The following is a 22,197-nucleotide window of genomic DNA, read 5'->3' on the forward strand; positions in this document are numbered from 1 at the left end:
CATTAAACTTCTATACTAATCCTCTTTCATACCAAATTTCTATTTGAGAAACATGAATTAGCAAGCGTTAAGAATCAGTTTAATAGGTCATTTAAGTGAACAAACTATCATTATCATGATGAAAGACATTTAAACCTCTAACAAACTTGGTTCAGGCATTTCAACAAACACTTTTGGTGCATGAAAGTGCGTATGATCTAGACCACAAGTGATGTGTAAGGATCTAGCATAGAGAACAGTTTGTTATATAATGGATGATGCAAGATCTCGCCCCTAAACTCTCTAATCTAAAATTTTGAGCACCCTAATCTACCTATCTAAGAGCTTATAAAGGAACTACTCACTAATCATGGAAAGCACACTTGATCTTTTGCAAGAAGTGATGCTAAACATGATTAGAAGCTTGATCTGATGAAAAAAATTATGAGAACAAGACTTTTATGATGCAAAACGAGATGTCTTGATTGAAGCAGCAAGTTTTACACAAAAGAGGCAAGTTCTCTATGAGAATAAAGGATAAGATAAAGGATAAGTAGGGTTTATAGTGCAGCTAAGTGATGTGGGTCAGCCTGGAACAAACCGGGTACTGAACCGGTTTTCTTGGGAAAATGGGTGAGCTCCTCATTGTGTGAAGATCCAAAGCCGAGGTAGAGAAGCCGAGGGGTGCATGTGAACCTAAGACGAAATGAAGAACTCACCAAAAACATGCATGAACCCTAGTCTTTGATCCATCTTCGTGTGTGACCGTTGGAGAGACTTGTTCTTGATCTGGGCTTGTGACAAGGTGGCCTCGGTGTATACACACCGTGGGGTTAGGTCAAGGTTTCGCACATTTCATTCGGAAACCTTTCACCTCGGTATACATAAGCCGTGGAGTTTGCTCAAGGTTTTGAGCACTTTGCTTCGGCAAGAAATCACCTCGGTATTGGCACACCGAGGGGCTTTGGTCGAGGGGGTTAGGAAGTTAGAGTTCGAGGTGTAATGTCGAGGGATTGAAGCCGAGGTCCAGTTTCACACTTAGATAGATTTCAAACCAAACCACATAGATGCTCAGCTTCAACACTTAGTCGTTTCCAGACTTGTTTCTTCAGCATGCATGCCTCGGTGTTGAATGACCGAGGAGTCAGCTCGAGGTTTAGACCAAAAATCTTCAGAAACAGGCCTCGGTATAAGACATTGTTGAGGGAACAACACCGAGGCTTGCCAAAACACTTAGCACCAGGCGTATCTTTCAAAAGCCTGTATCGACCTGCTTGTCTCCTGATCTCAATAACTCTCAACTCATAACTCCAACTGACTTGAAAACGGATTCACATGAAAGACCTCTCAGTCATATCAAACTATGGTGAAGAACCCATTAGAATCTGAGGAGTGGAAGGTTCCTCGGACGGCTGATCTTTGCAGTGCATTGGAACAATCAGAAAGAAGCTACTGGAGCCGTATTTACTCCGGAGACGTTATCTCTCAGAGCATAGCTCCAGATCGGATGCTCTCAGATGTTATGGAAAGAAAACTCAAAGACCTTGAATCTTGATGAAGGCCGTGGAGACTGAATCGGTCTGGAAAGCCGTCGTCCCACGTAGTCTCTGAAGCTTATCAGATCGGCTTAAAATGGAAGCGAGACAGGTGTGTCTCCTGATGGCCTTAACTCTCTACTAACTGCTCTAAATTCAGTAATTCCAACTGTTCTGTAACTCTGAATCGATCCTTTACAACTTTGATGAAGACCCCGACAACTTAATCGGATCGGAAGCTTCCCCGGACAGGCAATCTTTGGCGCATATTGGCAGAACTTATGGACAGGCAATCTTTTGGCCGAGAACTTATGTACTGCAGTAAGAAAAATATCCGAGATATCCCTCCCGCGGTAAGCTTTTTAGCCGATAAATCTTCACCCAATACTGGTTTTGGCCGAGAAAAATCCACCGACAGCAATTTTAGCCGAGATTCTCCTCCCTGCGGTACACACTTTTGCCGATAAACTCCTTTAGGGCATTTTCACCGTTTCTGACCATTTCCTTCACCATTTTAACTACTGGTCACATATCTCCACCTCCAACAGCCTAAAAAGCACCTTTGTTTACTCCAAACCATGCAAAGACTCATTGGGACCTAATGCAAAACCTCTAATTCCTAAAACAACACCTAAGAACCTGAAATGCATGCAATAAGACATGATTTGGACTAAAACATGCGAGCTAAATGATGTAATTTATGAACATACCAACTCCCCCCCCACTTGTCCTTTGCTTTTCCTCAAGCAAAAAGAATACATGAGAGAGAGAGGTTGAATGCTTGGGAGTTCATATTTCCTATGGGAAGAGAGAAGTAACCACAAAGAGATTCAGATTCTAAGTTGCCAATTCTACATGTAATGCAAGACTTTAGTTTGATGCTCAAAATTCAACAATGATCTCCACAAGTTTTTCTTATTCCTTAAATCTTTGACATTCATTAAGCTCTTTACCATGTGAATCAAGTGATGCAAGTTCAAGCAAGAAAAGTTTGGCTCAGGATGAGGCTATGAGACTAAAATGATCTCATTCAATGCACCAGCAGGTTCAATGCAATTGGGGATCTCTCAATGAACAATCAAACTTTGGCAGAAAGCTAAAGGTAAGGAGCAACCGATGCATACAAGAGCAAGACTCAACTCACTTCCCTTAGCTAAGATGCCTCTTACTCACACTCTCACAATGAACCTCACAACTCTCTTCTCACTCACTTTCATCTCTCAAAAAGGGTTTTATTTTTCTCTTTAGATACTCGGTTTTGGATCTTTCTTTTCACACAGCTCTTTTCACATTTTGGGCTATCTAACCTCTGACTTTCTTTTTTTAGACACATGAGCCGTTTTGGATTCTTTTCTTTTTCTTTTCTTTTCACTCAGAGGTTAGATAATTTTCCCCTTCTAATCTCTCTCATCTCTCTATTAGAAAAAATAAGCAATTATGTTGTCTACTGTCCCAGATTTTTCCTTCTCTCAACCGGGTTTGGTTAATCATTTTTCGGGTTTCCAAACGGGATTCACTCCTTAGGAATGGGACTGCTCTGATCTCTCTTTCAAACACTTAGAGCTCTCTTTCTCTTTAAAACACAAGACCCAAAACCGATTTATTTTCTTTTCAAACTCTCACTTCTCATCACTCTCTTTTTTACACTCTTTCTCTTTTCTCTCTTAAAAATCTTCTCTCTCAAAACTCTAACTCAAAGAAACCTCTCCCCCACACTTATTCACAGCCTAGACCTAATAGTTCCTTGATGATGGAACTTGACACTTTGAGACTTGCCCTTGTCGCTCTAAACCTAACACTTTCTGCTAAGTTTGATCCAAGGCGGCCTCACAACACTCACAAAACGATTTGGTTTGAAAGAATGTTGGGTTCAGGGTGTGGAACTGATCCAAATGTGGAATCAGCTATTTGAGCTAAGGAAAAGAGTGGTAAAAACGGGTTCTAGCTCAAATATGTATATGAGAATCCACAATGCTCACTCAAATAATGCATCACAAGATAATTAAAAGTCAGGTTCAAAGGTTTTTACTTGCTAGACTTCCTTACTTTATATTTTTTTCGAAGGCTTTTGCAGGAAAGATCCTTCTTCCCTATGGATTCGATCCCTAAGTACTACAATCGATCAGCTGTGCACTAGCAGCTACTGATTTCAATTAGGGTAAAACTTGACACCCTCACATGACAGCACATCAAAGAGTTGGATCCAGCCTGGTAGGGTTCACGCTGCAGTGGCTCATCAATTCTGCAGCAATAGGGCACCCACCAAGGTGTCAGATGATCTATACGAAATCGTCCAGACACCAGGAGAATCCTTGAGGAGTTATGTAACCCGGTTCAACAATGAGGTTGTGACCATATCCAACTGCAACTACTCGATGATACTATCCGCCTGCAAGAGAAGCCTCGACAAGACGGGCATTGTACAAGTCACTTACCAAGTTTTCCCCCGTCTCCATGATGCTGCTTAGGGTTGACTTTGCTGCTTCATGTTTTAAATTTATAACCCTAGATATCTTCAAGTGCATAACAGTGCGTTGTAGTACTTAGAGTATCGATCCACAGAGAATCCACGCTTTACTTGCAGAACTTTAGAACCAGAATTAGTAAACGAAGTCTAAGACGGAAAACGGGTTTTAGATAGGTTGTAACGATTTATTTATATGTATATTAAAAAGGAATATAAAACTAAAATAGAAGTAAATAAATCGATGTTGAATATAGAGGATATCTACTGGATATGATCGATTCAAACTGCACAAAACAAAGCTATTAAAATTGATCCTACTAAATTCTTAGGACTCGAGTCACGAACGTATGAATATGCCATTATCATGATCATAAACAAATATCTCTCACAACCTTGACCAGTAGGTTTCCACTCTGGCCCTGGAAGGGAAAAGATGCAAGCTTGCTTAAGACTCGTTAACATTCATAGTTCGCCCATAGGTAGATTTCCACTTCTATGGTTGATCTGCTCTTCTCAAACTAGATCCGGAATCTGATGAATACTTTCCCAACACCAAGGACTTAGATCAGATTGTAGTTCATGATGCTACTCCCATGCAATAAAAATAAGTTTAGAAGAAAAGTTCTAGGATTCGGTTTCAATAGCTAATGGAACTTCATCAAACATGTATAGCCCCCATCAAATATTCCCTTAAATCTAACAATAAAACTATTCAGACATGATTAAAGAAAGCAAAAACATTGTATTAAAAAGCTGTATTGAAATCGATATGGTAAAAGAACAAGAAGGGTTCAAGAGATAGATCTCCATCTCTCTAGACCTAAAACTAAGAAAATGAAAGACAAAAACTTAAAAGCTGCTAAGAGAGAAATTGCATATATGTCTCTTCGTCTAGGGCTCCTAAAGCATGTATCTATAGTGTTCAAGTCATTTATGGGCGTCACTTAGGGTTTCTCCAAATGAAGGAATCGACTTGGGCTTGAAAATGGGCTTCTAGGCCGGACAGACCAATCTCCACGGTCGGGAAGGACGGGACCGGTGCGAATTGGGTGTTGGCCGCGGGTAGGAATGCTTGCCGGCTAGTTATGCGACATCTTGCTCTGCGCGTAACTTTTGATTGAACCATTGGATTGCCATGCTGTAAAGTGTGCTGGGAAGCTGGTAGTTCCATCTTTAATGTCTCCAAATTTGAGCTGGATCGGACGGTCAGAAGGTCTTCATTTGAGGGTGAACGTCTGACGGTTTGACTCTGAGCTGAAATCTGGTCTTCTATCCATTTTGTTAAGTTTTTTTCGAAGTTTCCGAAAAGAGTCTTGAAACTACAAGTACTAGAAAAACATAATAAAAACATTTGAAAGCAACAAAAAACATAGAAAAAGTTTTCCAAAACGATCCATAAAAATGGTGAAAATACGGTGTTATCACTCCATAGAGGATTCTATGCTGAAAGCCAATGCGGAGATCAAACGGGAAGAAGATGAGAGCACAAGAAAGGCCATGGAAGCCGCGGGAAAGCGCGACCGAGATGACCGACACCATCCCGAGAAGACAGAAAGGAAGGAAGTGTAAAAATATGCGAAATTAAATAGAGATTAAGTGATGATTAAGAATGAGATTAAGAGAAAGAGAGAAACTCGAGATAAAATTCCCAAAGTGTATCTATTTCATTCTCAGAAATATAACAAATATAGAGAGACAAAGGAGAGGTTTTGGTCTAAGAGATAATGTAATACAGCTTTACAAGAGACAAAACAGAGAGATAAATGCCTTGATTGCGACCTGACCTGGTTTAAATTCAAACCAGATTTACACGTCTCCTTATCTTCAAATGGCTCCATAGATATTTTCTCCATCACTCCAATGGCTCTATGTCATCACTGAATCACTTCTTGGGCCTTTTTTCTCAAGCCTTCAGTCGATAATTTATTTCTTGAGCCTGCTCTATACTCTCCCTCAAGCTTAGAGAATTCAACTAAGCTTGGAGGCCCATAGATCATCACCTCATTAAAAAACTTAACATAGAAAACCACTTGGTAAAAAACTATGTTAAGGAAAAAAGAGTATGGTGTCTATGGAACAGAAGAGCTAGAGATCAGGCATATGATAGATCCCCAAGTCCAAGCTTGCTGTAGATGTGATCATAGACCTTGGAACTTGCAGCTTTAGTGAAGATGTCAGCTAGCTGATCCTAATCATGGAAGTATAGTTCCTTCTTTAATATTCTGCCTGACCTTGTGAATGTAACTGATAACTAAAGGTTTTTAAGCCTTGAGAAGGGTTACCAATCCCTTGTTTTTGCATTACAAAGGGTATCAATCCATCTTGTGGGTTCTAGACATTAGAATATATGCAATGTATCTTAAGTCAAGCAGGACAAGTGATGTTTTTGGTTCTAAACAAGTAACAAGACAAGCAAATGAGCTAAACAGAATTTAAACAAGATAAAGATGACCCTAAACAAACAAAGCAAGTAAGATAAGCGGTTATGAATGTGATATGATCATGCAAAGGACTTAGACAGGATATTGGATCAGGGTGCTTCAACACTAGACTAGAAATCTAATGAACAAATAATCAAGCCAATCCATTTAACATAAACTCATTAAGCAAGATAATCCTCTCATGAAGGCATTAAACTTCTATGCTAATCCTCTTTCATACCAAATTTCTATTTGAGAAACATGAATTAGCAAGCGTTAAGAATCAGTTTAATAAGTCATTTAAGTGAACAAACTATCATTATCATGATGAAAGACATTTAAACCTCTAACAAACTTGGTTCAGGCATTTCAACAAACACTTTTGGTGCATGAAAGTGCGTATGATCTAGACCACAATTGATGTTCAAGGATCTAGCATCGAGAATAGTTTGTTATAGAATGGATAATGCAAGATCTAGCCCCTAAACTCTCTAATCTAACATGTTAGCACCCTAATCTACCTATCTAAGACCTTATAAAGGAATTACTCACTAATCATGGAAAGCACACTTGATCTTTTGCAAGAAGTGATGCTAAACATGATTAGAAGCTTGATCTAATGAAAAGAAATGATGAGAACAAGAATTTTCTGATGCAAAACGAGATGTCTTGATTGAAGCAGCAAGTTTTACACAAAAGAGGCAAGTTCTCTAAGAAAATAAAGGATAAGATAAAGGATAAGTAGGGTTTTAGGCCCTAAAACTATTTATAGTGCAGCTAAGTGATGCGAGTCAGCCCGGAACAAACCGGGTACTGAACCGGTCTTCTTGGCAAAGTGGGTGAGCTCCTCATTGTGTGAAGATCCAAAGCCGAGGTAGAGAAGCCGAGGTAGAGAAGCCGAGGGGTGCATGTGAACCTAAGATGAAATGAAGAACTCACCAAGAACATGCATGAACCATAGTCTTTGATCCATCTTCGTGTGTGACCGTTGAAGAGACTTGTTCTTGATCTGGGCTTGTGACAAGGTGGCCTCGGTGTATACACACCGTGGGGTTAGGTAAAGGTTTGGCACATTTCATTCGGCAACCTTGCACCTCGGTATACATAAGCCGTGGAGTTTGCTCGAGATTTAGAGCACTTTGCTTCGGCAAGAAATCACCTCGGTGTTGGCACACCAAGGGGCTTTGGTCGAGGGGGTTAGGAAGTAAAAGTTTGAGGTGTAATGTCGAGGGATTGAAGCCGAGGTCCAGTTTCCCACTTAGATAGATTTCAAACCATGCCGCATAGATGCTTAGCTTCAACACTTAGTCGTTTTCAGACTTGTTTCTTCAGCATGCATGCCTCGGTGTTTAATGAGCGAGGAGTCAGCTCGAGATTTAGACCAAAAAGCTTCGGAAACAGGCCTCAGTATAAGACAATGTTGAGGGAACAACACTGAGGCTTGCCAAAACACTTAGCACCAGGCATATCTTTCAAAAGCCTGTATCGACCCGCTTGTCTCCTGATCTCAATAACTCTCAACTCATAACTACAACTGACTTAAAAATGGATCCAAAAGAAAGATCACTCAGTCAGCTCAAACTTTGGTGAAGAACCCATTAACATCTGAGGAGTGGAAGGTTCCCAGGACGGCTGATCTTTGCAGCGCATTGGAACGATCAGAAAGAAGCTCTTGGAGCCGCGTTTACTCCGGAGACGTTATATCTCAGAACATAGCTCCAAAACGGATTCTCACAGATGTTATGGAAAGAGCACTCAAAGACCTTGAATCTTGATTAAGGCCTCAGAGACTGAATCGGTCTGGTAAGGCATCATCCCACGTAGTCTCTAAAGCTCATCGGATCGGCTTAAAATGGAAGCAAGACAGGTGTGTCTCCTGATGGCTTTAACTCTCTACTAACTACTCTAAATTCAGTAATTCCAACTGTTCTGGAACTCTGACTCGATCCTCTACAACTTTTATGAAGACCCCAACAACTTAATCGGACCGGAAGCTTCCCCGAACAGGAAATCTTTGGCGCTTATTGGGAGAACAGGTTTTGGCCGAGAACTTATGTACCGCGGTAAGAAAAATATCCAAGATATCCCTCCCGTGGTAAGCTTTTTAGCCGATAAATCTTCACCCAATACTGGTTTTGGCTGAGAAAAATGCACTGACAGCATTTTTAGCCGAGATTCTCCTCCTTGCGGTACACACTTTTGTCGATAAACTCATTTAGGCCATATTCACCGTTTCTGACCCTTTTCTTCACCATTTCAACTACTGGTCACATCTTTCCTGCTCCAAACAGCCTCAAAAGCACCTGTTTTGACTCCAGACCATGCAAAAACTCATTGGGACTTAATGCAAAACCCCTAAGTCCTAAAACAACACCTAAAAACATAAAATGCATGCAATAAGACATGATTTGGACTAAAACATCCGAGCTAAATGATGTAATTTATGAACATATCAACTCCCCCACACTTTTCCATTGCTTTTACTCAAGCAAAAATAATAAATGAGAGAGAGAGGTTGAATGCTTGGGAGTTCATATTTCCTATGGGAAGAGAGAAGTAACCACAAAGAGATTCTGATTCCAAGTTGCCAATTCTACATGCAATGCAAGACTTTAGTTTGATGCTCAAAATTCAACAATGATCTCCACAAGTTTTTCTTACTCCTCAACTCTTTGAAATTCATTAAGCTCTTTACCATGTGAATCAAGTGATGCAAGTTCAAGCAAGAAAAGTTTGGCTAAGAATGAGGCTATGAGACTAAAATGATATCATTCAATGCACAAGCAGGTTCAATACAATTGGGGATCTCTCAATGAAGGCTAAAGGTAAGGAGCAACCGATGCATACAAGAGCAAGACTCAACTCACTCCCCTTAGCTAAGACGCCTCTAACTCACACTCTCACAATGAACCTCACAACTCTCTTCTCACTCACTTTCATCTCTCAAAAAGGGTTTTCTTTTTCTCTTTAGACATTCGGTTTTGGATCTTTCTTTTCACACAGCCCTTTTCAAATTTTGGGCTATCTAACCTCTCACTTTCGTTTTTTAGACACATGAGCCGTTTTGGATTCTTTTCTTTTTCTTTTCTTTTCACTCAAAGGTTAGATAATTTTCCCCTTCTAATCTCTCTCATCTCTCTATTAGAAAAAAATAACCAATTATGTTGTCTACTATCCCGGATTTTTCCTTCTCTGAACCGGGTTTGGTTAATCATTTTTCGGGTTTCCAAACGGGATACACTCCTTGGGAATGTGACTGCTCTGATCTCTCTTTCAAACACTTAGAGCTCTCTTTCTCTTTAAAACACAAGACCCAAAACCGATTTATTTTCTTTTCAAACCCTCACTTCTCATCACTCTCATTTTTACACTCTTTCCCTTTTCTCTCTTAAAAATCTTCTCTCTCAAAACTCTAACTTAAAGAAACCTTTCCCGCACACTTATTCACTGCCTAGACCTAATAGTTCCTTGATGATGGAACTTGACACTTTGAGACTTGCCCTTGTCGCTCTAAACCTAACACTTTCTGCTAAGTTTGATCCAAGGTGGCCTCACAACACTCACAAAACGCTTTGGTTTGAAAGAATGTTTGGTTCAGGGTGTGGAACTGATCCAAATGTGGACTCAGCTATTTGAGCTAAGGAAAAGAGTGGTAAAAACGGGTTCTAGCTCAAATATGTATATGAGAATCCACAATGCTCACTCAAACAATGCATCACAAGATAATTAAAAGTCAGGGTCAAAGGTTTTCACTTGCTAGAGCTGAGTTCAATTCAAACTTGTTTCACAGATCCAAATCATTTCAAGTCTCGCAAGCATAAAAGAATCAACAAGCATGGAAGATCTAAATTCTCAAAGTGATGTTCTCTCAAGGAAAAAATCTATCATTACTCCCATGCAATGATGCAACCTATATAAATATGCAACTAGACTCAATCCAAAAAATGTAAATGAACATTTTTTTGTGAAAATATTTCTGATTTTTTTTATTTTTTTTTTTTGTTTTTTTTTAAATGCACTTAGATGCAACTACATAAATGCATGAGACTCAAGACTCAAAATGGAAAATAAGATCAAAGAAACATGATTAGCAAACATAAAACTCCTCCCCCACACTTAAATAACACAGTCCCCTGTGTTATAAAAGCATGAGAAAGGAGGGCAAAGCATAACAAGTAAAATGCAAAAGTGAAAAATAAGATCTATATGCATATGTACAAAGGGTTTGGAGAAGGTACCTAGTTGCTGAGGTCAGACCTCACATAGTATGAGGGGTTAGACGTGGAACAGGATGGAGATGGCTCCATTGGTGGGCTGCTTTCTGGTGAACCAGGGAGGAAAGCTGTTGCCGAACTGATCAAAACTTATTTTCCCTGTGGGAACTCTGGTGCACACGCTGTGGAGTTTTCTCCTATCTCCTCTCTTTGAACCGGTTCTGGAGAAGTGGCCGAGTCTTTGGCTGGTGGGGCAGGCGCTTTGAGCTTCTTCACCTTCTTCTTTAAGTGCCTTACACACTTGACAAGCTTGTGAATTGTCTTGTCTTGCCACTTGCACCATTGCCGAAGTCCATTGACTCTGGTGTAGAGCTTTCTAGTATGATACTCTGGTGAACCCCACACATAAGGGTCAAAATGATATCGACCTGCACCCATTCTTCTTTCTGGAACTCATGGTTCATCATTTTCACAACCAGCAGCTGTAGGCTCATCGTAAGGCTTGCTTGACTCGGCTTTCCCTTATTTCATGCCTTTGCGAAGTGGAGGGTCTCTTGATGGGTTGTAGAGCTGGTCCTTGAGCAAAATATAAGAGACATTGCATCTCTCTTTAAGTGTGGTGATTGCTCCTTTGGGTAAGAGGACTTGTACATTGTCTCTTTGAAGTAGCTTGAAGTTATAAGCCCATCGGTTCCCAACTTTTCCCTCAAAGAACCCACTTTTGCTTAAGTAACCTTCATCAATGAGACAAGGCTTAGCCTTTGTTTCAGGGAACTCAAAACCTTTGGCTCTTAAAATCTTGGTCACAATCCACCCATTCTGCAGCCTTCGGATCCCTCTTTTTCTTCTGTCACACCACACATTCTGCATGTAAAAAAGGAGCTGAATAGCAAAGAAGGCGCCTAGAGAAGGGACATTGTAAAGACCTTTGAACTCTTTCTTGTTCCTGGTGTGAGTGATGAAAGGTTTCAAGCCAAGCCCCAAGAGTTCCATCTCGTTCAAATGCATCACTCCATGATTGTAGGTGGTGAAGAACATACAAGCCAGTGCCCTGTTGGCGTATCTGATGGCTGGGTTCCTTATACAGCTGGTCTTGCTCTTTCCTCCGACATATCTTACGAACGCAATTGTATCCCACAGATCTGCAATCTCTTATTTAGGATACACAAACTTCTCCATAGGGCTTTCATTTCTGACGAAACCAAAGATCTCATCAATCTCCCTAAAGCTCACTTCATAAGCAACCCCATTGATCTCAAACTCGATGTGTGATATGTTCATAATTTGCATCATTTAGGTTGTATTTTTCATTCCAAATCATATCTTATTTTATTCATTTTAGGTCTTTAGGTGTTGTTTTAAGACCTAGAGGTTTGCATTAGGTTCAAGTAAGTCTTCCATGTTCTGGAGTTTTTATAGGTGGTGTAGAACTAGTTTGGACCTGAAAAGATGAAACCAGGAGAAGAAATGGTGAATGGAGCTTAAAACAATGGTGAAAGCAGCCTTTTGGAGGTTATCGGCGATATCCTGTACCACGGGAAGCTTTTCTCGGTGATTTTTATGTACCGCGGGTAGATCTCTCGGCCAAAACACGTACTGGCTGTTCAAGGTTCTCGGCCAAAAATCTCGGGTGCAAATACATCTCCGAAATCGCGTTACCGGAAGGTCTTGCCGGCCGATTCAGCCTCCGAGGTCTTCGGCAAAGATCAACAAAATAATTGATTCTAGATATCAGAACAGTTGGAATCGATGAATTTGGAGCAGCGAGCTGAAAGATACGGCCACCGGAAGACAGACCTGTCTCGCATCCATTCCGGTAGCAATCCGATACGTCTGAAAGATTGCATGTCGGGAAGTTTTAACGTCCGATTAAGCTTACAGAGTCTTCAGAAAAGTTGGAGATAATCAGGTCACGGATCTAGAACAGGTAAAATCATTGGATTTGGAGTCGTGAGCAGAGAGTTAAGCTCACCGGAAGGCATGCCTGTCTCGCTACAGTTTCAACACTGATCCGACGAGTCATAAAGATTGCGTGAGACGATGCCTTTTCAGTCTGATTTAGTTGCTGGGTGCCTTCATCAAGATTCAATTTTTTTGAGTGCTCTTTCCAGAACAGCTGAGATCGTCCAGTTTGGAGCTATGTGCGGAAAGATACCTTTTCCAGAGCGAACACTGGTCCAAGAGCTTCTTTTTGATCGTTTAAATGCACTGCAGAGATGAGACGTCCGGGGAACCTTCCACTCCCCGAGCACCAATGGTTTCTTCAGAAAATTTCGAGCTTGATGAGTCATCTTTCTTTTGGACTTGGTTTGGTGTCATTTGGAGTTGTGAGCTGTGAGTTCCGGAAGGCGGGAGACAGACATGTCAATCGACGTCTAAGAGTTGAAATTATGCTAAGTGTCATACTCTGACTCGGTGAGAACACCACGTTCTGGACTTAGCCGTGGCATGATATGACATCTCTCGGGATCTGACACGGTTACAGTGTCAAGGCCATAAACTTAACCGTGATAACATCTGAAGCTTGCTGAAAAGACAAAGGCTCATGACACAGTCATATCGCCACAGCCCATACTTGACCGTGGCAAGGTTTTGCCATCTCTCGCAAATGACATGGGGAGAATGCCACGGTCTACACTTGACCGTGGCAAGATGCTGCTTCAGAGTGCCAATCTTTTGCGAATGACACGAGCAAGAGACACGGCTTGCATCTGACCGCGGCAAACACTTAAAGGACTTGACACGACCAAGATGCCACGACCAATCATCAGGCCGTGACAATCAACGAATGTTCCACTCCTTTGCCGCGCTTAAGAGACACGAGCCAGGCAAGACCGTGGCAATCCAAGATGATCATCGTCCAAACCCATAAAGAACATGACACGGCCATGCATCACGATCCAAATCAAGCTGAGGCAGCCTTATTCTTCAAGAACAACCGTTTTATCTTTGACCTGGTCACTTTGCCACGGTCTGGCCAAGAATCATCTGACCGTGGCAAACCACATCTTTACCCATCAAGGCCGGGTCAAGACCCGGTTTGTTCCGGGCTGACCCAGTTCGTTTAAGAAACTATAAATACTTTTTTAGGGTTTTACCCTAAGGACAAGCTTTATTCTCTCTAATTTCTTTGCCTCTTTTGTGAAAGACTCCTTTGAAGAGAAATATCCCTTTTTGAGAGTTTGAATCAAGAGAAATCAAAGACCTTTTGTGTGTTTAAAGCTGCAATCCTTCTTATCTATCATCTCTATTTTCATTCCCCATCATTAATCATGCTTAACAACACATCTTGCAAAGGATTGATTGTGTTAAGTATGATTAGTGAGTAGTCACTTTAATGAGGTTCTAGATGTATAGGTTAGGGTGCTGAAGTGCTAGATTTGGAGTGCATAGGGCTTGATCCATGCTTTCATCTCTCTAAATAGCTGTTCTCTAAGCTAGATCCATGCATATCACTTGTGACCGAGATTGATCTTGAAGTGGCATTACAGCCGGTTAAGACAACCAAAGAAAGGGTCAGAACCTCAAGTCCAAGAACCAACTTTTGATGATTATTATGCTATGTTCAAGGATGTGAAGGTGTTGCAAACCAAGTTTCCTGATATAGAGCTGCTGACAAAGATGGGACTACTTGAAGAGGTTAAGCTGAATTTTAACAACTTGGGATTTGGTGGATTCTTTGAGATGAAAGATGTGACCCATGAAGGAGTGACACAAGAGTTTCTTGCATCTCTTGAATTCTGCGGGTATGGCCCCAAAGATCAGAGGATCAAAGAGGGCAATGGTCTTGGGCACATAGAGTTCACAATCAATGGTAAACCATACCAGATGAGCTTCAAGGAACTGGATGAAATCTTTGGTTTTTCAAGACCTGCAGAGGATGAGACATTGAAGTTCAACTACCCTGATCACATGATCACTGCTCTGTGGGACGCAATAGCTTTTGGGAGCTTCAGAGGAGGAAGATGCAAGAGTTCACGGATAAGAAACCCAGCCATTCGCTATGCTCACAAGGTGCTTTGCCAAATGTTTTTCACGAAACACAATGATGGAGTGGTGCACCTAGCGGATGTGGAGCTCTTGGGTATTGGTCTACATCCTATCATCAGCCACTTGAAAAGTAAGAGAGAGTTTCGGCTCCCATACTATATCCCTTCTGATGGTACATTCTTGGGGTTCCACATGCTGATATACTAAGAGATTGCTTGGAGTGAGGGAAAAAGGAAAAAGCTCACTAAGTTGCACAATGGATGGTTAGTGACAAAGATTTTGAAAGCAAGGGGTTTTGTCTTTGATGATGCTGAGATCAAGTCTGTGATAAACAAGACTTTTGGGGTCTTTAGGGCTATCAATCCCCTTGTCAAAGTAGCACAAAAGAGGTATCAATCCAAGAATGTGGTGCTAGACACTAAGCTATGTGATCAGTTTCTCAATTCAAGTAAACAGATGAGGCTTTGATTGACTAATGACAACTAAGAACTTAAAACAAAATTAAAGACTAAACAAATGATCAAACAAGAACGAAGCAAATGACAAGTGATGTGAATATGAGATGATGGAAGCATGAGATTCTAGACATGATAGTTGGCTAGGGTGCTTTGGTGCTAAACAAGAAATGCTAATGACAATGATGAGACATGATTCAAATGATTAAGAACTCTAATCTAGATTAATCCTCTCAAGAAGGCATTAACCTCTACACTAATCCATTTTCAAACCAAATCATCATTTGTGAAATATGAATCAATGAGTATTAAGAAACAGTTCTAAAAGATCACTGAAGCAAATAACAAAACATCATCATGCAGCAAATTCTTGAACCTCTAATACAGCTCTTTCAGGAATTTCATCAAACACTTATGGTGCATGAAATTCCCAGAATCTAGATCACAAGTTATATGCAAGGATCTAGCCTAGAGAACAGCTCTTAAGAGAGATGAATCAATACCTAAGCACTCCTAATCTAACACTTTAGCACCCTAACCTACACATCTAGAACCTCATTAAGCTATACTACTCACTAATCATACTAATCTCTCTTAAACCTTTGCAGGAAGAGTAGATTGGCATGATTAATGGATGGAAATGATGACAGAGATGATAGATAAGATATATTGCAGCTTTAAACACAAAAAAGGTCTTTTTCTCTTGATTCAAACTCTCCAAAAACAGATATTTCTCTTCAAAAGGAGTCTTTCACAAAAGAGGCAAAGAAAACCAAGGGAATAAAGCTTAACTTAATCATTAATGTCTCAAAACTATTTATACTAAGGGTTTTTTTAATGGGCCAACCCTTAACAAACAGGATATTGGCCCATTAAGTCCCTAAAATTCGGACTGGATCGAGAGAAATGTCGACATGCTCCATGGCAATATTCTGGTCAATAGGCTACAAAGCTTCTCTTAACAAAAATATCGACCAAACACCTGGTCGATAGTTTGGTCGACATTATTTCGGCAAGACTGGCTGAAAATATATCGACATGCTTCACCTCGACATTCTGGTCGATAATATTTTGGCGCTCCAGGTTGAAAATATCAACCAAACTGTCGAGGTACACTCTGGTCGATAGGAATGCATGCCACTTAAGCCAAAACTTCCATAACTTCTATCTCAATGGTCCGAACCTCGGTTTGTCAACTCCACGAGCCAGATGTCTCCTTCAGCTACAACTTTGATGAAGGGTTCGAGTCCATCAGACGTCGGCAAGGGCTTCGTTCCACCAGTTTCCTGAGGCACGTCGTTTTGGTCCTTTAGCGGCTTCGAGACATGTGTTCCTTCTGATTGCTATAACTTTCAGCACACAGCTCTAAATTGGACAATCTCAGGCGTTCCGGAAACTAGACTCATCCTTCTTGAATCTTGATGAAGGCACCAAAGGCTGGATCGCAATCCATGTGCTCCGTTCCAGGTGATGAAGTAGAGGGATTGTCGGCTTCTATACACTTGTCCGGTTCTGATGCATTCACCCGAGGTTCTCTCCACGGCTTCTGTCCCAAATGCTCCCTTTTTGCTCCAAATGACCTGTAAACACTCCAAAATGCAAGACTCTATAGGACCTAATGCATTTCCTATCCTAAACCAACTATAAGGACAAAAGCATTGAAAACTACCTAAATGTATGCATGAGACTCAATATTTGGACCAAAAATGCAATCCTAAGTACTGAAAATTATGAATATATCAGTCTGATTTGATTGATGAAACTACTCTCATCAAGGTTGGGTTTTTAAAAGAAAGCAATGGTGAGAATTTCTTGTACACTTACAAGCTCTTACAAGATGAGAAGGTTCAGGTTGTGCTACCACACCCAGCCATCACCACTCTCAAAGAAAGACACAATGTCTCCTTTATTGTTCTAAAGGATCAGCTCCACAATCCAGTTGTTGACCACCAGTCCGCAAATGCAAGATAACCACAGGATCCAAGGGTAAAGAGCCGGCTGAAGAGAAGGCCGAGTCAAGTAGGGCTCATAACGAAGCTCGAGCTGACGATTGTGAAAATGAGGAGCCAAGGGTTCTTGAAAGAAGAATGGGAGCAGGTCGATACCACAGAAGGAAGCTGTAAGGGTTAATGGCATTCAGAAATGGTGCAAATGGCAAGACAAGACGATTCACAAGCTCCTCGACTGTGTGAGGCAACTAAAGAAGAAGGTGAAGAAGCTCACAGCACTTGCCTCACCAGACAAAGACTCGGTCACTTTGCCTGCACCAGTTACAAGAGAAGAGGTTAGTGAAAGCTGAACAGCTCGTGACTCAGAGTTCCCACCGGGAAAAGAAGACTGGATCAATCCGGCCACCGTGTTTCTCCCGGATTCACCTGAGAGCAGTCCACCTATGGAGCCATCTCCATCTTGCTCCACCTCCAATCCCTCGTATTACGTTAAAGAAAGTGAGCTCTAGTGTTTTGAAAAGAAAGAGTCTAGCCTCTAAGTAAAAGGAAAAGAAAAGAAACCAAAGAGCTCAAATGTTTTAAAAAGAAAGAAAAAGAGGCTAGAGGTTGCAAAAGAAAAAGAGCTGTGTAAAGTTTGAACTCCAAGACTTGAGTGTGAAAATGGAAAGTAAGTCCCCTAGCGAGAGAAAAATGAGTGTGAAAAGTGAGGTTCTTGAGAAAGTGAGCAAGAGAGCAAGTGAGAAAGCTTTGAGTAGAATGTGGGGTGGGATGAGTCCTTGCCCTTGTATGCGTAGGTTGCTCTTTACCTTTAGCATTCTGCCAAAGTTTGATCATTCATAGAGAGATCCCTTTGCTGCATTGAACCCACTCAGGCATTGATGAGATCATTTTAATCTCATAACCTCTCCCTAGCCAAACTTTGCCCTTTTAAGAATTGCATCATTTGATCCACTTGGTAGAAAACTTAATGAATGTCAAAGAGTTGAGGAATATGAGAACTTGTGGAGATTACTGTTGAGTTGTTATCAGAGTATGTTATTGCATTGCATATTGAGCATGAACTTGAATTCTCTTAGTGGTCACTTCTCTCTTTCAAAGGAAATATGAACTCCCAATTAATGCATTCAACCTCTTTCTCTCATTTGTTCTTTTTGCTTGAGGACAAGCAAAGGACAAGTGTGGGGGAGTTAATATGTTCATAATTTGCATCATTTATGTTGTATATCATTCTAAATCATATATTATTTCATACATTTGAGGTCTTTAGGTGTTGTTTTAGGACTTAGAGGTTTGCATTAGGTCCAAGTGAGTCTTGCATGTTTTGGAGTGTTTACAGGTGATTTGGAACCAGTTCAGACCTGAAAAGATGAAGCCAAGAGAAGAAATGGTGAATGGAGCTTAAAAAAATGGTGAAAGCAGCCTTTTGGAGGTTATCGGCGATAGCCTGTACTGCGGGAAGCTTTTCTCGGCGATTTTTATGAACCGCGGGTATATCTCTCGGCCAAAACACGGACTGGCTGTTCAAGGTTCTCGGCCAAAAATCTCGGGTGCAGATACATCTTCGAAATCGCGTTACTGGAAGGTCTTGCCGGCCGATTCAGCGTCTGGGGTCTTCAAAACAAATCAAGTTAATTGAATCTAGATTTCAGAACAGTTAGAACCGATGAATTTGGAGTAGCGAGCTAAAGGATACGGCCACCGGAAGACAGACCTATCTCGCATCCATTCCGGTAGCACGCCGATGCGTCTGAAAGATTGCCTGTCCGGAAAGTTTTAACGTCCGATTTAGCTTACAGGTTCTTTAGAAATGTTGGAGATGATCATGTCAAGGATCCAGAACAGGTAAAATCAATTGATTTGGAGTCGTGAGAAGAGAGTTAGGCTCACCGGAAGGCACGCCTGTCTCGCTACAGTTTCGAGACCGATCCGACGAGTCACAAAGATTGCGTGAGATGATGCCTTTCCATTCTGATTTAGCTGTCGGGGACTTCATGAAGATTCAAGGTTTTTGAGTGCTCTTTCAAGAACAGATGAGATCGTCCTTTTTAGAGCTATGTTCTGAAAGATACCATCTCCGGAGTGAACAGTGGTCTAAGAGCTTCTTTTTGATCGTTTTAGTGCACTGCAGAGATGAGCCGTCCGGGGAACCTTACACTCCCCAAGCACCAAAGGTTTCTTCAGAAACGTTTGAGCTTTATGAGTCATTTTTCTTTTTGACTTGGTTTGGTGTCATTTGGAGTTGTGACCTGTGAGGTCTGGAAGGCGGGAGACAGACATGTCAATCAGGCGTCTAAGAGTTGAAATTATGCTAAGTGTCATACTCTGACACGGTGAGTTACGCCACGGTCTGGACTTAGCCGTGGCATGATATGACATCTCTCAGGATTTGACACGGTTACAGTGTCACGGCCATACACTTAACCGTGACAACATCTGAAGCTTGCTAAAAAGATAAAGGCTCATGACACGGTCATATCGCCACAGTCCATACTTGACCGTGGCAAGATTTTGCCATCTCTCGGCGATTGACACGGGGAGAATGCCACGGTCTACACTTGACCGTGGCAAGATGCTGCTTCAGAGTGCCAATCTTTTGCGAATGACACGAGCAAGAGACACGGCTTGCATCTGACCGCGGCAAACACTTAAAGGACTTGACACGACCAAGATGCCACGGCCAATGATCAGGCCATGACAATCACTGAATGTTCCACTCTTTTGCCACGCTTAAAAGACACGGGCCAGGCAAGACTGTGGCGAACCAAGATGATCATCGTCCAAATCCAGAAAGAACATGACACGGCCGTGCATCACACTCCAAATCAAGCTGAGGCAGCCTTATTCTTCAAGAACAACCGTTTGATCTTTGACACGGTCACTTTGCCACGGTCTGGCCAATAATCATCTGACCGTGGCAAACCTCATCTTTACCCATCAAGGCCGGGTCAGGACCCGGTTTGTTCCGGGCTGACCCGGTTTGTTTAAGAAACTATAGATACTTTTTTAGGGTTTTACCCTAAGGACAAGCTTTATTCTCTATAATTTCTTTGTCTCTATTGTGAAAGACTCCTTTGAAGAGAAATATCCCTTTTTGAGAGTTTGAATCAAGAGAAATCAAAGGCCTTTTGTGTGTTTATAGCTGCAATCCTTCTTATCTATCATCTCTATCTTCATTACCCAACATTAATCATGCTTAACAACACATCTTGCCAAGGATTGATTGTGTTAAGTATGATTAGTGAGTAGTCACCTTAATGAGGTTCTAGATGTGTAGGTTAGGGTGCTGAAGCGCTTGATTATGAGTGCTTAGGGCTAGATCCATGCTTTCATCTCTCTAAATAGCTGTTCTCTAAGCTAGATCCATGCATATCACTTGTGATCTAGAATCTGGGTTTTTCATGCACCACAAGTGTTTGATGAAATTCCTGAAAGAGCTATATTAGAGGTTTATGCTTTAACCACATGATGATGTTTTGATATTTGCATGAATGATCACTTAGAACTGATTCTTAATGCTGTCTTGTTGTTTGATCTCCAATGATGATTGGGTATTTGAAATAACTTGATTTGTGTCTTGATGCTTGGGAAAGATTAAGGCTTGATTAGAGTTCTTCTAAATCATTTGAATCATGTTTTATTATTGTCATTAGCATTTCTAGTTTAGCACCAAAGCACCCTAACCAGCTATCATGTCTAGAATCTCATGCTTCCATCATTCCATAGCCATATCCACAAGTTCCATAGCAGATGTAAACTCTCATGGTTCAAAACTCCAAATTTCATGGCTTGCCAATGGAGGATCCTTTGGAGCACCTAGACCAGTTTGACAGAGTTTGTGACCTCACCAAAATCAATGGTGCCTCTAAAGATAGCTTCAAGCTTAGGCTTTTCCCATTCAGTCAAGGAGACAAGGCACACCAATGGGAGAAGAACCTGCCTAGAGGTTCCATACAGACTTGGGACCAGTGCAAGCTTGCCTTTTTATCCAAGTTCTTCTCTACTTCTAGGACAGCTAAGCTGAGAAACCAAATTTCAAGCTTCAAGCAACATAACAATGAAAGCTTTGGGGAGGCTTGGGAGAGGTTTAGAAGCTACACCAATCAGTGTCCACATCATGGTTTTTCTGATACTTATCTACTTTCTACACTGTATAGAGGAGCTTTACCGCAGATAAGGAATCAATTAGACACAGCCTCCAATGGTAATTTCTTGGCAAAAGAGATTACATCTGCTATGGAACTTGTGGAGAATTTGGCCATGTCTAATGACACATATGGTGAGGATTATAACAGGACAAACAGATCAGAGGGTTCAAGCTCAGATCAAAGGCTTACTAGAAACGTTTTAAAAAGTGAACTAGAAAAGCTGAAAGTGGTTTCTCAAAAACCAATTCACTATGTTGGTGAGTTTAATGATTCTCCAAGCTTTGAGAACATCAATGAAGATGGCCTCAATGAAGTGCAAATATTCTCCTGCAGTGGTCAAGTGGTCTTCTTCCTTCTCAGCTTTCGTGTCCTCCTTCTTTGTCTCTTGAGCACCTTTGGGAACTGGTCCAAGTTCAGCTTCTCTCTCAGCTTCGGTTTCAGTTCTCTCCTCATCAGGTGACACAGCTATCTGCTTCCCTTTCTTTTTCGGATCAGGCACCACCACAAGTGCAAGCTCAGTGTTCCTTGCTTGTTTTGCAGCCGGTTCCTCATCGGCTCTGTTTGTGCCCTTTGAGGCGTTCTTGCTTGTTCCCTCTGATTTCGCTGAGTTCACAGCTTTGACCTTGTTCTGCTTCTTCTGAGTCTCCTTTTCTGAGCCAGGGCAGCCGTTCTTTCTGTCATCTGCAAGACAGCTCTCAAACAGAGAATGAGCACCAAGTACAATCACCAACGTCACGTTCAAGAGAAATATCAAGAACAGAGTTCTCTCAAAAACTAATGGCTCAATGATTTTTCAGGCTAAGAGGGTCAGAAAATGAGTTTGAACGATGCTAAACACTGCGTAAAGCAATCAACTCAGCCAAGAAACCATCTCACCATTGAAGCCGGTTTTAAGGTGCAATTTCTCAAGAATTTTAAAAACTCAAGAAAAGGTGATTTTCGATGCAAGAACCAGTTTTTCATGTGTTGTCTATTCTGTTGGAATTTCTTCCCTTCCAAGAACGAGACGGACATGCTATCAAATCCATGAGACCCCAAATCCG

General features: G+C 41.3%; 1 non-coding gene across 1 annotated transcript; it reads right to left on the minus strand.

Annotated features, from left to right (window-relative positions):
• Nucleotides 1-21,023: 21,023 nt before the first annotated feature.
• Nucleotides 21,024-21,130, minus strand: LOC112083317. The gene has a single exon (XR_002897605.1). It is a non-coding gene; the product is annotated as a small nucleolar RNA R71 (small nucleolar RNA).
• Nucleotides 21,131-22,197: the final 1,067 nt, after the last annotated feature.

Source organism: Eutrema salsugineum, unplaced genomic scaffold (assembly GCF_000478725.1).
Source record: "Eutrema salsugineum unplaced genomic scaffold, Eutsalg1_0 scaffold_7, whole genome shotgun sequence".
Classification (NCBI taxonomy): domain Eukaryota; kingdom Viridiplantae; phylum Streptophyta; class Magnoliopsida; order Brassicales; family Brassicaceae; genus Eutrema; species Eutrema salsugineum.